Genomic DNA, 11,918 nt, shown 5'->3' with positions numbered 1-11,918 from the left:
AAGGCTAGAGTTTCTAGTACTATATTGAATAGTAATGGTGATAGTGGGCAACCTTGTTTCACTCCTGATCTTACAGGGAAAGGTTCTAGTTTATCACCATTACATATGATGTTTACTGAAGGTTTTAAATATATGCTCCTTATTATTTTAAGGAATAGTCCATTTATTCCTATACTCTCAAGCGTTTTTAGTAGGAATGGATGTTAGATTTTATCAAATGCCTTTTCTGCATCTATTGAGATGATCATATGGTTTTTATTAATTTGATTACTAATATGGTCAATTATACTAATAGTTTTCCTAATATTAAACCAACCCTGCATTCCTGGTATAAATCCCACTTGGTCATAGTGTATTATCCTGGGGATGATTTTCTGAAGTCTATTTGCTAATATCTTATTTAAGATTTTAGCATCAATATTCATTAAGGAAATTGGTCTATAGTTTTCTTTCTCAGTTTTTGATCTACCTGGTTTAGGTATCAGTACCATGTCTGTGTCATAGAAGGAATTTGGTAGGACTCCTTCAATCCCTATTTTTTCAAATAGTTTACATAGCATTGGAGTTAGTTGTTCTTTAAATGTTTGGTAGAATTCACCTGTAAATCCATCTGGTCCTGGGAACTTTTTCTTAGGAAGTTGGTTAATAGCTTGGTCTATTTCTTTTTCTGAGATGGGACTATTTAGACTACTTACTTCTTCCTCTGTTAATCTGGGCAAGCTATATTTTTGAAGGTATTCTTCCATTTCATTTAAGTTATCGAATTTATCGGCATAAAGTTGAGCAAAGTAGCTCCTAACTATTGTTCTAATTTCCTCTTCATTAATGGTGAGTTCACCCTTTTCATTTTCAAGACTATCAATTTGCTTTTTCTCTTTCCTTTTTTTAATCAGGTTTACTAAGGGTTTGTCTATTTTGTTGGTTTTTTCATAAAACCAACTCTTAGTTTTATTAATTAATTCAATAGTTTTTTTACTTTCAATTTTATTAATCTCACCTTTTATTTTTTGAATTTCAAGTTTTGTGTTTGTCTGGGGGTTTTTAATTTGTTCCTTTTCTAGCAATTTTAGTTGTAAACCCAATTCGTTGGCCCTCTCTTTCTCTATTTTATGCAGGTAGGCCTGTAGAGATATAAAACTTCCCCTAATTACTGCTTTGGCTGTATCCCACACATTTTGGTATGATGTCTCATTATTGTCATTTTCTTGGGTGAAGTTATTAATTATGTCTATGATTTGCTGTTTTACCCAATCATTCTTTAGTATAAGATTATTTAGTTTCCAATTATTTTTTGGTCTATTTTCCCCTGGCTTTTTATTAAATGTTATTTTGATTGCATTATGGTCTGAAAAGGATGCATTTACTATTTCTGCCTTACTGCATTTGATTTTGAGGTTTTTATGCCCTAGTATATGATCAATTTTTGTATAGGTTCCATGAACTGCTGAGAAGAAAGTATATTCCTTTCTGTCTCCATTTAGCTTTCGCCAAAGATCTATCATATCAAACTTTTCTAGTATTCTATTTACCTCTTTGACTTCTTTCTTATTTATTTTGTGGTTTGATTTATCTAATTCTGATAGTGCAAGGTTGAGATCTCCCGCTATTATAGTTTTGCTATCTATTTCCTCTTGCAGCTCTCTTAATTTCTCTTTTAAGAATTTAGATGCTGCACCACTTGGTGCATACATGTTTAATATTGATACTGCTTCACTATTGATGCTTCCCTTTAGCAGGATATAATGCCCTTCCTTATCTCTTTTAATTAGATCAATTTTTGTTTTTGCTTGATCTGAGATGAGGATGGCTACTCCTGCTTTTTTGGTTTTGCCTGAAGCATAATAGATTCTGCTCCACCCTTTTATTTTTAGTTTGAATGTCTCATCCTGTTTCAGGTGTGTTTCCTGTAAACAACATATAGTAGGATTCTGACTTTTAATCCAGTCTGCTAACTGCTTCCTCTTTATGAGGCAGTTTGCCCCATTCACATTTATGGTTAGAAGGACTAATTCTATATTGCTTGCCATCCTATTAACCTCTGCTTATGCTTTTCCCCTTTCCTTCCCTTTTACCCTCTTTTTAATTAAACTGGTAAACACCACTTGCTTTTCACAGCCCTCCCTTTTTAGGATCCCTCCCCACCTTAAAGATCCTCCCCTTATTTTACCCCTTTTCCTCGAAATTACTGTATTCCCTTCCCCTTAGCTTACTCCTTCCCTTTCACTTTTCAATGAAGTGGAAGAAGTTTCACCATAAATCGAATATGTCTATTGATACACGCTATGTTCATCTCTCTCCTTTCTTTCTCTCAGATATAATAGGTTACCTTTGCCTCTTCATGAGATGTAGTACCACCACTTTATACTTTTTTATGATATAATCTCCTTTCCACCTCTAGTTTCTAAGACAAATTGTACATATGTTCTTTACATATTTTTTTGACAGAAGTATAGTTCTCAAGATTTCTTTTTACCTTTTTTAGAAGTCTCTTGAGTTCTGTATTTGAAGATCAAACCTCTTATGTAGGTCTGGTTTTTTCATCAAAAATAGATGGAATTCATTTATTTCGTTAAATGTCCATCTTCTTCCCTGGAAAACGATGCTCATTCTTGCTGGATAAGTTATTCTTGGCTGCATACCAAGTTCCTTAGCCTTTCGGAATATCATGTTCCAGGCCCTGCGTTCTTTTAATGTGGATGCTGCTAGATCCTGTGTTATCCTTATTGTGGATCCTCCATATCTGAATTGCTTTTTTCTAGCAGCTTCCAATATCTTTTCCTTTGTCTGATGGTTCTTGAACTTGGCCACTATATTTCTTGGCGTTTTGATTTTAGGGTCCCTTTCAGTAGGTGATCGATGAATTTTCTCAATGTCTATTTTACCCTCTGTTTCCAAAACGTCTGGGCAGTTCTCTTTGATAATTTCCTCGAAAATGGTGTCCAAGCTCTTTTTTTCCTCCCATTTTTCAGGGAGTCCGATTATTCTCAAATTGTCTCTCCTGGATCTGTTTTCCAGGTCTGTTGTCTTTCTGGTAAGGTACTTGACAGTCTTTTCAATTGTTTCATTTCTCTGGTTTTGCTTGACTCCCTCTTGGTTTCTCCTTGAGTCATTCATTTCTACTTGTTCCAGTCTAATTTTCAATGATGTATTTTCTTCACTCACTTTTTTTATATCTCTTTGTAATTGTCCAATTGAGTTTTTATCTTCTATGGAATTTTTTTCCATTTTATCCATTTTATTTTTTAGAGAGCTGATTTCTTTTTCCAGCTCTCTAATCCTGTTTTCCTTGGAGTTGTTTACCTTTTCCAGCTTACTAATCCTGTTTTCCTTGGAGTTGTTTACCTTTTCCAGCTCACTAATCTTGTTTTTCAATGATTTGATTTCTTTATCCACTCTGTCTTTGAATGCATGGGATGACTTCTCCAGGCTCTCTTGCCAAGCTTCCCTTTCCTTTTCCCATTTCTCTTCCAGCTCTCTTGTGAGAGCCTTTTTGATTTCCTCTATGAGGTTCTTTTGTATTGAGGAGCAGCTTATATCCCTCCCAGGGGGATTCATCTGGGGACATTCTGTTCCTAGTCTCCTCAGCATTTGAAGTCTGCTCCCTCTCCACACAGAAGCTGTCAATGGTTAGAGCCCTTTTGAATTTTTTGTTCATTTTGTCAGAGTAGGAATCAAAGAGAAACAATTGGTCTGTTTTGCGGGGGATAGGGCTGGATGTTATTAATGGGCTTCCTCTACAGACTGGGGGTAGGGCAGCAGAGAGCTACTAACAGAACAGTGATGGCTGGGCTGTGTCTGTGCTCTGAGGCTCTGAGAACGCACCGAGTCAGTCCAGGTGGGGATTGGGGGTGGCCGGGCTCTGAGAGACGCTGGCTTTCTGGGGTTTTAATCTTCACCTCCGGTGTTTACACCCTCTCTGCTGCTCCTGGCTTGCTGCCAAGACGGAGCATCCACACTGGGGCAAAAGCCCTTTTGCAGAAATGGCAGAGATCACACCCCTCCCCCTCCGGTCTGAGCTGTGTGAGCTGCCTGTCTTGCTCTGGCTGTCTGCCCTCAGTCTGCGCCCAGTCTGATTGACCCTCCCCCGAACAAACACAGACCTTTTCTGGCGACTTTCAAGGATGTCTTCTCTTGGTGATAATTTGTGGATTTCTTCCTGGGTCAAGCATTGAGTCAGAGGCTTGTCATGAAGTAAGTTCTGAGAGAAAACGAGGAGCTCAAGCAGCTGTCTGCCTCCACGCCGCCATCTTGGCCGGAAGTCCCAGTGGTCTTACTTTCAATTTTCATTACATTTCCTTTGATTTTCAGGATTTACAATTTGGTGTTTAATTGGGGATTTTAAATTTGCTCTTTTTTCTAGTTTTTAAATAGCATGCCCAATTCATTGATCTTCAGTTTTTTCTATTTTATTGACATAAATCATTTAGAGATAGAAATTTTGCTGTATCTCATAAATTTTGGTAATGTTGTCTTATTGTTAGCATTATGTTTAAAGAAATTATTAATCATTTCTATAATATATTCTTGACCCATTAATTCTTTAGGATTAAATTATTTAGGTTCCAATCAATATTTAATTTATATTTCCATTGCCTTTTATTGAATCTTGTTTTTATTGTATTATGGTCTCAAAAAGATGCATTTAATATATTTGTTTTTCTTCATTATGTGATCAGTTTTTATGAAGGAGTCATGTATAGCTGAGGAAAAGGCATATTTCTTTCTATTTTCAAATTTTTAGAGATCTGTCATATCTAATTTTTCTAAAAATTTATTCCTCTCCTAAACTATTTTCTTTTCTTTCTTTCTTCTTCTTCTTCTTCTTCTTCTTCTTCTTCTTCTTCTTCTTCTTCTTCTTCTTCTTCTTCTTCTTCTTCTTCTTCTTCTTCTTCTTCTTCTTCTTCTTCTTCTTCTTCTTCTTCTTCTTCTTCTTCTTCTTCTTCTTCTTCTTTAAGTTGGATTTATCTAATTCTGAGAGGAAAAGTTGAAGTCTCCTACTAATAAAGTTTTACTGTCTAATTCCTGTTGTAACTCATCTACTTTTCCTTTAAGAATTTGGATTCTATATCATTTGGTGCATATATACTTAATATAGGTGTTTAATAGAGATATTAGTTCATTGTCTATAAATAATACCATTTTGTAAAATGTAGCTATCCTATTTATCTCTTTTAATTAGGTCTATTTTTGCTTTGTATGAAATCATAATCACTATTCCTGCCTTTTTTTTTTTTTACCATTTTATTCATTTATTCATTTGTTATTCACATTCACATTCACAGTTATGAATACAATGTTTTCTTTATTCTATTTATACCCTGTTTATCTCTCTCTCTCTCTCTCTCTCTCTCTCTCTCTCTCTCTCTCTCTCTCTCTCTCTCTCTCTCCTTAGCCCTTTTCCCTACCTTTCTCTTTGACCCTCCTCAGAAGTCTGTTTTACTTCACTACTGTCTTCCCTAATCCACCCTTGTTTTTATCAGTTCCGTCCTTTCTCTTATTCCATTCCCCAATGACTTCTCTATTGGATAAGATTACATTTTTACAGATGATTGTGTGTGTTATAACTTCTTTGAAAAAATTCCAATGAGAATAAAGTTTAAGCACAGTACATGTTGTGATTGAATTTTAACAAAAGGGTAAACTAAGCGATATTTCTGCACAAGATCACATTTTTAGCAGAAGCGTGATACTTGTCAATAAATGAATCAGACTTCTATTTGTGCCAAAGGCCTCAAGCAAAAGAGTACTTCCCCATTTGTAGGTTTTGAGGAGTACAGAGCAAAGAACAGAACAGGGTAGGGTAACATCATGGAATTAAGGGAAACATAATTGGTTATAGAGCTGAGGTTCAGGGAACACCATGTTTGGTTGGAAGTTTGATTCCAAGGATTCTTCCTTCTCTCATGAGACTAAGAAATGCTCATTGTTTAAGTTCAAGTGCAAGATAGCAATCTAGACTTTTGAACAGCAAACTAGACATCCTTGAATATTAGCTTGGTGGTATAAAAATATTAGATCTGACTCCCTTTTTTCCCACATACATTCTCTAAGTTCAATTAAATTCTTTGGAGCAAGAAGAGCTTATTGATTATCGAGAGAGTTGGACATTAAAACTTAACTCATTTCAGGCCAGCTGGATCTCTGAATCAAGTTCAGAGCCAATGAACTGTGTTTTAAGCAATTAAAGGACAAAAACAGTTACAGGACAAAATCAATTAATTGTAAGTAGTATTAATCAGAAAACAATACAGGATCAATTTTAATCTTTTCACCCATCAACCCACCTCATTCCCACCCCCACAATAAGTTCTTCCTTGCAGACCTCTTTTATGTGAGATAGTTTTCTTAATTATTCCTTTTCTTTCCCACTTTCTCCAGTGCATCTCTTTTTCAACCCCTCATTTTTTATGTTGTCATCCCATCAAAGTTAATTACACCTATGCCCTCTCTCAAAACTTACTTTCTAACTATCCCAATAATTAAATTCTTAGGAGTTAGATGTAAAGGGCTAGAACTGAGCAATGCACTTGGATGGTGAAGCACGTGAGACTAATTGCCAATTGGACGGTTCCCTATTAACTTGTTTAAGGTTGACCCTCCCCAGCTGTTCTGTGCTGACTTGATTGGTGGGACAAAGAGGGGGAAGTGACGTGTGTGGGAGGAGCAAGAGAAACTTGGGTGGTGGAACTCACGCTCACTTGCACTCGTGACCGGGCGTTGGAGGCGAAGGTAAAGATCTAGAATAAAGACGTTTAGTGATCCTGACTCTTGCTGATTTCTGGAAAGATAGAGTTCCAGCAGTTAGAAGTATCATCTTCCCATGTAGAATTGCAAACAGTTTAACATTATTGAGTTTCTTTGATTTCTCTTTCATGTTTACCTTTTTATGCTTCTCTCAAGTCTTATATTTGAAAGTAAAAATTTTTATGTAGCTTTGGTCATTTCATCTGGAATGCTTAAAAATCATCTATTTCATTAAATATGTATTTCTCCTCTGAAGGATTTTATGTGATTTTACCAGGTAGGTTATTCTTGGTTATAATCTTAACTCCTCTGCCTTCCGGGAATACCATATTCTAAGCCATAGACACTTATAGCATGAAAACTTGTATATCTTGTGTAATCTGATTATGGCTCCCTATTTAAATTATTTCTTTCTGGCAGCTTTTCATATTTCCTTCTTGATCTGGGAGTTCTAGAATTTGGCTATGGTATTGTTTGAAGTTTTCATTTTGGGATCACTTTCAGGAAGTGATCAGTGGATTCTTTCAATTTCGATCTTATCTTCTGGTTCTAAAATACTAAATATTAAATACTTGATAATTTCTCAAAATATGATTTTAAATATAATATATTTTATGTAGTAAAATGATTCTTTAATTATTTCTCCTCAATCTACTTTTCAGGTCAATTGTTTTTCTGATGAAATATTTCACATTTTCTTGTTTTTTTTTCATTCTTTTTTATTTTGTTTCTTGATGTCCCATGGACTTATTAGATCCTACTTGATTAATACTACTTTTAAAAAATCTACTATAAAAAACATTTCTGCTTTTTAAGTTCTTTTCTTCAGTGAAATTTTGTGCCTTTTTTTTAACCATTTGACCAATTCTGTTTTTTAAGGTACTATGATCTTAAGTATTTTTTATGCCTTATTTCCCAAGCTTTTGACTGTCCTTTAATAGTTTTTTTGTATCACTGTCATATCTTTCCAAAATTTCCCTCTACTTTTCTTATTTAATTTTTAAGATCATTTTTGGGCTTTTCCAGGAATTCTTTTTCTTTTCTTTTTTTTGACTTTTCTTTTTCTTTGAGGCTTTGCTTATAGCTATTTTGATATCAATGTCTTCTTCTAAGTTTGTGTCTTGATCTTCCCTGTCATTACAACATTTTATGGTCAGGTTCTTTTTGTTGTTGTTGTTGTTTGTTCATTTTTCTAGCTTATTTCTTGACTTTGAACTTTCTGTAAAAGTTGGGCTCTGCTTCTGGGATGGAGGGGGCACTAGTGGTCCCAAGCTTCAGGTTTTTCATGTTGCTGTTTTCAGAACTGGTTTTTGATGTTTCCAATGTAATATGACTCAAAGAGAAATGTAGTCACTGATCTCCTGTCCTGTGCACCCAGGAAAGAACCTTGCTCCTCTGTGCCTGCAAGTTTTAGCACTTTTATTGACCCTGGAACTGTGATCAGGTTCCTTGCTCTCCCACAACTTCTTTTTTTAATTTCCCTTTTTATTTTATTAAAGTTTTTTTTATTTACAAAACATATGCATGGATAATTATTTTAACATTGACCCTTGCAAAACCTTCTGTTCCAAATTTTTTCCTTCTTCCTCCCACCCCCTCCCCTAGATAGCAGATAGTCCAATATATGTTAAATATGTTAAAATATATGTTAAATCCAATATATGCATACATATTTATAGTTATCTTTCTGCACAAGAAAAATTGCATCAAGAAGGGAAAAAAAACCTGAGAAAGAAAACAAAATGTAAGCAAACAATAAAAAGAGTGAAAATGCTATGTTGTGTTCCACATTCAATTCCCACAGTCCTCTCTCTGAGTGTAGATGGCTCTCTTCATCACTGAACAATTGGAACTAGTTTGAATCATCTCATTGTTGAAGAGAGCCATGTCCATCAGAATTGATCATCATATAGTCTTGTTGTTGTGTACAATGATCTCCTGATTCTGCTCATTTCACTTAGCATCAGTTCAGTAAGACTCTCCAGGCCTCTCTGAAACGATCCTGTTGATCGTTTCTTACAGAACAATAATATTCCATAACATTCATATACCATAGTTTATTCAGCCATTCTCCAATTTATGGTCATCTGCTCAGTTTCCAGTTTCTTGTCACTGCAAAAAGGGCTGCCACAAATATTTTTGAACATGTGGGTCCCTTTCTCTCCTTTAAGATCTCTTTGGGATATAAGCCCATTGGAAACACTGTTGGGTTAAACTTTATGCACAGTTTGATAACATTTTGAGCATAGTTCCAAATTGCTCTCCAGAATGGTTGGATCCATTCACAGTTCCACCAACAATGTATCAGTGTCCCAGTTTTCCCCCATTCCTTCCAACATTCGTCATTATCTTTTCCTGTCATTTTAGCCAATCTGAGAGGTATGTAGTTGTATCTCAAAGTAGTTTTAATTTGCATTTCTCTGATCAATAGTGATTTGGAGCCCTTTTTCATATGACTAGAAATAGTTTCAATTTTTTCATCTGAAAATTGTCTGTTCCTGTCCTTTGATCATTCATCAATTTCTCCCACAACTTCAAGTTCTATTGTTCTCTTAGTCTTGAACTGTTAGTTGCCAGGACCCTTACTCTAGTTCTTTTCATCATGGAACTGCATATGGAGAATCCAACAGTTTCTTGCACCCAGTGTCAGCATAGGGTTTCCTATAATCTCTGACCAGTTGTCTGACCTGCCCCCTTTTCCATCTCTGGATGGAAGATACAGATCTCCCAAAGCTGCTGCTGCTACTGCTGTAAATCTACCTTTAGCATCTGCTGCTGGTATTAACACCACTTATAATGAATTCTAGGACAGCTCCAATCTTAGTATCATTGAACTCTCCTGCTGACCTCCTATGTACATTATCTTGGACTGAAAAAAAATATCTCATCATAACCTTTTGCTAGCTCTATTGCTTTCAAATTCAATTTGAGGTGGTATTTTAAAGTTTTTTGGAGGGGAATGTTGTGAGAGTTCAGCTGAGTTGCTGCTTATATTCTGCCATTTTGGCTCTACTTTCTTAAAGTAGAAAGCTATGGCACCTTATACCTTCAGTTCTATAGAGATGCGATGTTGTCTTGCAATATTAGGATGTTTTTCTTTGTGATTTTTTTCTCTCTGTTTTCCTTTGAGTATATTGTCCATTTATCTCATGATTACTGATAAATATTGCTTCTTGTTATCAGAAAAAATCTACTTTAAAAAACATTTCTGCTTTTTAAGAAGTTCTTTTCTTCAGTGAAATTTTGTGTTTCTTCTTTTTTTTTTTTTTTTACCATTTGACCAATTCTGTTTTTTAAGGTACTATGATCTTCAGTATTTTTATGCCTTATTTCCCAAGCTTTTGACTGTCCTTTAATAGTTTTTTTTTATCACTCTCATTTCTTTCCAAAATTTCCCTCTATTTTTCTTATTTAATTTTTAAAATCATTTTTGAGCTTTTCCAGGAATTCTTTTTTTTTTCATTCTTTTATTTCTTGATGTCCCATGGACTTATTAGATCCTACTTGATTAATACTACTTGTCCATTTATCTCATGATTACTGATAAATATTGCTTCTTGTTATCAGATTCTGAGCTTCATTTCTGCTGGTCAGTTCAGTTCCTATCTGCTAGAATAAAGCAGATAAAGCATATTTAATAAGGAAAGGCCTAGAGATATTTGGTTATAAGTGGGATGTATAAGTAATCATACCCAGGCAAGAAGCTGATGAACAAAGCCAGACAGAGTGCATTTAGACATTTAGACAGAGATTAATATTTTTCTTTTAATTCCTCAAATATGATGTGGAATTCTATGCTATTGTACCAGGTAATTGTCTGACTTAGAATTAAAAATTCTCAATCTCTTCTTTGACTTAATCTACAAATAAAAACAAATAATAATAGCTTACTTGTGGTGGAGGGGATTGTGTAACTCAATTGGAACTATGACTTGTACCATACAGGATTACCCAAGATGAAGAAGAAGAAGGAGGAGGAGGTGATAGTGGGGAATTCTGACAAAAGTTGAACCAGTGAAGAAGGAAATGGCAAACTATGTCAATATCTTTGCCAAGAAAACTCCACAAACAATATTAAAATAATAAAAGATATGTTACCAATAGAGGACACCTTCAGGCTAAAAGGTATTCAACATGCTACAGGGGAAGAGTGGAAGACTAGCTCTAGCACTAATGAAACAAATAGACCAAACCTAAAAGGTAGCTTAGCTGTGGATGTGTCTGGTGATTAAAAAAAAAAAAAAGTCTGATGCTATGAAGATCAATATTGCATAGGAACTGAAATGTAAGATCTATGAACTAAGATAAACTGGATATAGTCAAACAGGAAATGGAAAAATTAAACAATGACATCTTGGGGGTGGTGGTAAAATTATTAATTCAGATGATCACTACATACATCTCTGTGGGTAAGAATCCCTTAGAAGAAAATGAATAGCCCTCTTAGTTAATAAAAGAATGAGAAAAGTAGTACTGGAATATAATTTCCAAAATAACAGACTATCTTTTCTAATACAAGGAAAACTATTCATTATCATGAAAATACACATCTATGCTCTAACCACTGGTGCCAAAGAGGTCAGAGTTAGTCAGATCTACGAAGATTTACAACATCTTCTAGAAATAACATACAAACACATAGAGATGTCACATCCATCGTAGGAGATTAGAATGCTAAAGCATGAAATCAAAAGATAATTGGAATAACAAGCTTGACCTTGGAGTACAAAATCAAGCAGGGTAGGGATGGATATAGTTTTGTGAAGATAACTCATTAATCATAACAAATGCTCTTTTTCAACATGCAAAAAACAGTTGTGAATGGAAATCCCAGATGCTCAGTGTCAAAATGTCATAAATAAAATTCTTAGAGAGCAAAATTTGCTGATATTAAAAGTCAGTTTATTAATTAGACTGGCCAATAATCAATACATTGCTTGCTCTCTCTCCCTCTCTCCCAAGATGCTAAGGGAGATCTATCTTCTTGATGGTATAAATACAGATCGGTCTTCTTGACAGCAAATTATTGGGAACTCACTTAACAAGAGAAAACATCTTGATTGGTAGAATATTAAATAAGGAGATAGGATAAGAGGTCTCAACTCCTCCAGATTATTTATCTTTGATGGGGGAGGTCAGCTGAGAATGTGGTCTGTTTGTGAGATAGAAGCCTC

Source organism: Sminthopsis crassicaudata, chromosome 1, assembly GCF_048593235.1.
Source record: "Sminthopsis crassicaudata isolate SCR6 chromosome 1, ASM4859323v1, whole genome shotgun sequence".
In the NCBI taxonomy this organism is placed as follows: Eukaryota; Metazoa; Chordata; class Mammalia; order Dasyuromorphia; family Dasyuridae; genus Sminthopsis; species Sminthopsis crassicaudata.
This window is presented reverse-complemented; position numbering follows the sequence as displayed.